Source organism: Dreissena polymorpha, chromosome 9 (assembly GCF_020536995.1).
Source record: "Dreissena polymorpha isolate Duluth1 chromosome 9, UMN_Dpol_1.0, whole genome shotgun sequence".
Lineage (NCBI taxonomy): Eukaryota > Metazoa > Mollusca > Bivalvia > Myida > Dreissenidae > Dreissena > Dreissena polymorpha.
Genome location: NC_068363.1, coordinates 78,878,469 through 78,885,503, shown reverse-complemented (window position 1 = coordinate 78,885,503; position 7,035 = coordinate 78,878,469).

The window sequence follows — 7,035 nt, the reverse complement described above, 5'->3', positions numbered from 1 at the left end:
TATACATGGGAGGAATTTGTTCAAACTCTGCATCAGTTTTTTCGAGGTATATATATACCTTTTTACATTAAATATGTATGTAACAAGAACTGTTTAGTTAATATGATAATTCACATTAAAACCCTTTTCATTTACATACCTTGATTCAATGAAAAATGCTTTCCATTTACGTATTTCCCACATGCGAATTTCTAATAAGAAATATCTAATGAAACGGAAAACATTTTATTTTTTATTTAACATGTTTTTTTTTGCAAAAGATGCAAACAATTGCTTAAGGAAATAAAATATTCGTTTTACTAATTGGTATTCCAACAATAATCGGTGTCGATTCTATTTGATTCCAATATTGACCGTGTTTCAAATGCATGGTTGTTGTTTAATTGAAATTTATTGATATCATGTTTTTAAGATTTATTATTATTTATTTTTATAACAACTTGGATGGTGACTTTCCACTTTGTTTTACTTCATCGGGTATTATACTCCATCTCACTAATCCATATAACATGGGTTTTAATGAAATAATTACCTGTAGTTATCAATATATATTGCTGTTTCGTTCAAAGATGGTTAAATTATTATGTTTAAGTAAGCGTGTGAATTAGGCAACACATGCTGTCGTCTTCACAAAATCCTGATATGGATTAATTATGTAGAACGACAGATTGTATGCATGGATTATTCTGGTGTTTAATGTGGCACTTAATAACACATATTTAGCTTAGCTTCATTTAATGGTTTCATAATTATTTAACCTCTTGCGTAACCCGTTAAAATTCTATTGACCCCATAATTCATAAGGATAGCATAGTGTTTTGTTATATATACATTAAATCTAACAGAAAATGTATGTGTTACCAAAACAAAAGAACTGCACAATTAAATTTCGGATTATTGGTTGAGGTCTTCATCCTTACAAGGCAGACGTGATGATGTCATGGTTGATAATCCATTAATTATTCATGTCAGTTAAAACGGTGGGTATATCGTAATATTTCGTAATAAAATTCCACATATGTATTTGATGCAAAATATCTTTTCCCATAACAGCCCCCGACCTAGTTTAATCGGATTGACTTAAGGTGTGTGCTTCATCGATCTGTCCGAGTGTTGATCATTTTAGTCTTGCGCTAGTCCATTCGAACTAAAACGTTGAACCTGGAATTTATCGATGAGTAATGTAAACAATGAACTGAAACAAGTCAAGTATTTAAAGCAATTCAAAAGGGACTTGACGTGACCTTTTTTCTCACCACAGGTAAAGTTAAAGTGTCTGTAACTGAATTAAAACCGAACTTAAAAAAGTTTTTAACCACGATAGGATAATGGCACTTGATAAACAAAAACACTTGGTTCTTGAATTGCTGTATTTCTGTGCATCATCCTGTGTATGTAAATTCACACATAAATTCAGTGTGTCATGTTTCTTTTACCACTGATATAGTTTGTTAATGCAACACGATCATATCCTATGTTTATCGGGATATTTACCCTCGGTACTGTTGACGCTGCTTATATATACAGAGAAAAGACCCAATTGTTTTGGCTGGTTGCCATCATGAGAAAAATTCCACAAATCGAAAGTTGTCTTAAAGTTTCAACTATATCATGGTTGTTATAAATGTCACACAAGAAGATGTATTCGTACCGGGACTTTCTTGAAAATATTGAGAATAATATTTTTCAAATTCGTTCTTCAACTTTATATGAGGTCTATCTTTTATCAATCATAAAATTCAAGTCTCATAATTCGGGCGCCATGGCAATGACGTTTTTATATTCTTCTACATGCCCTTATTACACCGGAACACTTATCTCGTTACAGCGCTTCAATACACTTAACACCAGTTAACAACACTTATAATGGATTAGTAGTGTTTCGGAACATCTGCTGCAACACATATGGATGTAATATAATGTTTACGTATATAAATTAAAAATCCGGTCGTTTAACCCAACTGTAGACCAGACATTTTTGTTGTCCGGAAACAATTATAAAATTCTCACCACTATGGTCGTGGCATGTTTGCAAGTAAGTTTGATTTAATAATGTAATTACATTAAGAAAAACTTAATATGGTTTTAAGAAATAAATTAGGCCAGAAATGTTATTAATTCACATTCAAACACATTATACATTCGAATAAAGAAAACAATCAGTTATTACTCTGATTTTACATAATTAAAGCTAATATTACAAACATTTAAAAAGCTTTCATGTGAATAATGAGCAATATACGAAAACATAAACTCTTTTATTACAACAACTTTGTTGAAAATAGAAGTGTTAATTTTAATCAATTATTCATAGGAAGTTGATTTTGTCGAAGATTGTAACAAATAATAAAATAGCAGTATACTTTAGTAAATACGTTTTATCAACATAAACACACGGATCATTAACGAGGACATGAACTGAGGGCATGACGATACTTGCACGTAACACTGTGTTGTTTACTAGGACTAACGATTGGCCGTGTATCGTATGAACAAATCCGCACATAATATTGGAAAATGGCCGATAGTATTTATTGCTGAATAAACAGAAAAACATTTTTTTTCCTATTCGTACTAGGTGCCAGGATGATGGATAATCGAATTTTTGCTGGGGAAGGGTGTACTATTTAACCATTACAAGCGTTCAAAAACAAAGCACTGCAAATTTAATCTAATTACATAAACTGGCACACGCTAACATGTTACTATGAACAGTAAACGAGTGTTGTGTTAATGAGCAATACTTAAACACAACTCTAAATTGATTTCATACATTCATCATTTCCACAAAGTTTTCGTTAAATCAGGTATATTGCAACATAGAACCTCGAATGTTTAAGGGAGAATATGCCTTTGCCGCTTCTCTATATCCACATATGTGCAAGTTATTTAAACGCAAGTACTTATTTGTAAGAACATTCGTTAACAAATAAAAATGTTCTAAAACCAATATAAGGTTTCATTTTTCAGTAATTATATCGTTGTACACGAAATAGCTTGTCTGTTGTTGTTTTTCTTTCATTAGTCAATATTTATCTATTTATATTGCGTACCATATTTCATTGTATTACAACTTATATTTGCACGCGAACAGTTGTACATCGATCCCCAACACCTATGATGTACCATGAGGATCTAAAGTCACGAATTCTTCCTAAGGAAGATATACATCTTCCTAAGGAAGATTTAAATCTTCCTAAGGAATAATTAATTCTTTCTAAGGAAGATTTAAATCTTCCTTAGGAATAATTAAGTCTTCCTTAGGAAGATGTAAATCTTCTTAGGAATAATTCGTGACTTATGACCCTTTTAGCCGCCTCATTGAATTTTTCCTAAGGACGAATTAATTGTTCCTACACATGTTATAATCAATCAGGGTTCTGCTAAAAATAACAACCAATCAAAATACGCGTTACATTTCAAGCGCGCTACAGCTTCCTTTGAATTTTGAATTCTTCCTAAGGAAGATTTAATTGTTCCTGCGAATATTATAGCCAATTAAAATAATGAACGAAGTTCAACGCTAAATTGAACAATTTTGTATTTAGTTAAATTAGTATAGTATTCAAGTTGCATTTTAATGATTTTTATTTCTAATTATGCAGTTATTCGTTCATTTATCGAATTTACTTAAAAACAGCAGCTGTATTTGTATCTGGATCCAAAAACAACATAGATTATAGATCTATATACAACTAGACTTAAATAGTTCAAACTGTGAATTTTTTATAAACTTTTATAAATTAATAAATGACGTCGTAATTTACAACATGAGCTGATAAATATTTGAAATCATTTATGCATAGTTTTAAAACATTGTACATATTATTAATGTTTCATTATGCATACGATATTTATCATCATTACATGCAATGATTATACAGAACAGAACATACTTAAACACCGTGGCAAGGCACGCGTAAGTCTGCAAATCGGAACGCTTCGGCAATTGTACGCTAACGCCGACATTCCGTTTTATTAGTATGGCGTTTTTGTTAATTGTTGTTGATATTTACCTTCGGATATCCGAACCTTTTGCTGCACGTTTAACTTATTCCGAGGTATAAAAATGACCTTAATCACTTATTTCATATTGCACTGTACACTGTCTTCATTGAGACTTCTTATTGGGCTGTTTCAAGCCATTACTAAACAACTATAACGACGAAATTTGTTACGCGCCGCTAATCACACAAAAATCTTCGGAGCCTTTCAATACGATGATTAACAATCCTTTATAATTATGTGACATGTTTGGCTTTCTTTATCTAATCTTGCAGATTTTGTATTCATTTGTATAAGTAATTTCCCGGACAGAACAATGTGTTATCAATTGGCAAACATTCTAAAACGACATCGATTTATTTTATTACTTTCATGATAATTAGCAACTGAGATAATTTCAAATTACTGCCGCTTAGTTGAACAGATCAAAACAAACTGGCGGGTATTCGAGTTTAAAAATAAATTCAAATAAAGACAATACAAACCTCGATCATGAGAAAATCAATTATAATTGTTACCCTTTACAGGAATCTAGCCATGTTTGATTTGTCTTCACTGTTTAAAGTGTATTTTTAACATTCCATAGAATAAAGTTAAGCAAACTGTATTACTTTACCACGGAAACAGTACCTTGCATATGATGGTATAAAGGCTATGTAAACATATGTCTGCACAAAGATAAAAAGGGGGTCTCAAACTCTGATTATTTTCAAAAGGGGACCTTCCTCGCCCAATCCTCGCCTCTAAGTCTACACTTGGTTGACATGTGACAATACCCGGACCCTAAGCCCCTCTAATACAAGTATTGCGTAGGGCCATTACGGATTAACCAATCAGCGTCAGGTGTTAATGACTCGATACTCATGGTGCGAACAATACCAACCAATCACATGCCATCTTTTTAAAAAAACTACCTGAGATGTAGTATATCTTGCTCGACACTTATATCAATGTATATCATTAAGCAGAAAGAAATCACCATGTTGTCGCAAAGTATTATGTTAGTTGTGTTCATTTTTCTGTCCCAGATGCTCAATTTTCGGCAAGTTCAAGGTATTTAAACGTTTACTTTCATTCAATAACACTAAATAAATTCACATATTATTTATCAAATCGTTAGACGGATTAGAGGAACGAAAGCCTTAACGCGAAATTAACTGACATGGTTATTCATGTAAACAACTGTTTAAGAAATGCCATTTGATTTCACATTAGCACTTCGAATGTGTGGAATTCTGTTCTGGAAAATATGACAGCACTTAGCGAGCATACATCTCCCCCTACTTTCGAGTTTATAGCATACCGTTCCTAAATATAGAGTAACGCGGTGCTTTGTGATGTCACTCATCTTTAGTTAAATAAAACGGCGATTTAAAATTGACAAAATATTATTTAGTTATGATATTCTTTTCAATTGTTCCCTTTTCACTCTAGGTGGTGATTCTAACTAATTGTTATGAACGTTTTTAACACACCATTTCATGCATTTACTTTTTTGGTTATTTATGTCCACAGTCATATTTGTTAATAGAATCATACAAAAACATCATTTATTAGCCGTGTAAGTAAGAAAAATGATTTACTGTATTATCAGGGAGTTCAATTTAAAGATGTATAAGAAATTTAGAAAAGAAAAACAATTATGTGAATATGGATACCCCCGGATTTTATTAAAACAAGTATCGTGAAGGTAAAGCTCCCGAACACTTAATGAGCAATCGTAACACAAGTTTAACCTTTGTTTTTCGTGTATAACAGTGTACTACTAGTAATGTTTAATATGCATAGTATAACATATAACCATTGTACAAAATAAGTTTAAATTTATTTTGTACATAGTAATACGAGTTACTAACTCCGCTACCAACATTCTGTTGAATTGGCAGCACTAATACGACCTCTAGTATCATTGGCATTTGAGAACCAAAATCCTCACAATTAACATGGTATTGAAGTTCATAAGAATAAAATATGAACACGCTTTAAGTAGTAGAAGAAATGTTAGCTCATATCCGTCCTTCATTAGGAGTTATATTTGCTTGTGTATTATGTAAGCCTCTAATTGATAATTCAATTCCTAGAAAATATATTAGACGTTTAATACAATTTGATCAATCAATCGTCAATTTTTTAAGAATGTTTTGGCGTTGAGCGTTCATTCATCTTTCCGACCGTGTGTCCATCTTACTTTCGTCCGGAACTTTTTCTCAGTAACTATTGCATGTGATTTCATGTAATATAAAAATGTCTATCACGATACTGTGGTAGTGCAGATGTAAATGATTGTGATCGGTCTAGCAACTCCAGTGTTATACCCCATTATTCGACTGACTTTTGTCAACATTTTTTCACCAGGAGCTGTTTCTTAGTCACTATTGCCTGGAATTGTGTATTATTATAATGTTGTGGTGCGCGCGTAAATCTGTTATGATTATATTGATAACTCCAGAGGTCTTCCCCTTTAATTGATTGAAATTGACGTTAATGTCCGGAGCAGTTTCTCAGTAGCTCTTGCATGACAGTTCATGAAAATGATAAATTAATATGTATTATCATACTGTGGTTTTGTTCAAGCACCCATAGTTATTGGAATAAATGGACCGGACCTGTAACATGGAAGCTTATGGATCTTTTGCATCTTACTGAGGTGGTGCACGCGAAAATTCTGTATGGATATTCTTGGTAGCTCCAGTGTTTTCCCCCTTAAATAATTGAAATTTTGAAATTGTGTTAGCCCAGAGATGTTTCTCAGTAACTATCGCGTGGAATTTGATAAAACTTTAAATAAAGGTGTTCATCATTCTGCTGTGGTGCATGCACACATTTTAAGGGATTGGCTTGTTGTTTCAAGAGCTATGCTCCATGTATTTATTTAAAATGATTTTTGTTCTGCCATGATTTAGCTTCAAAATAACTATTGTCTGAAATTCGTGAAATTGCAAAGAAATATATAGCATCATAGTGTTGTGGTACACCACGGAGCGTATATACGGAGAGTACGTGGGTACACTTGCATGTTTTGTTGGGTTC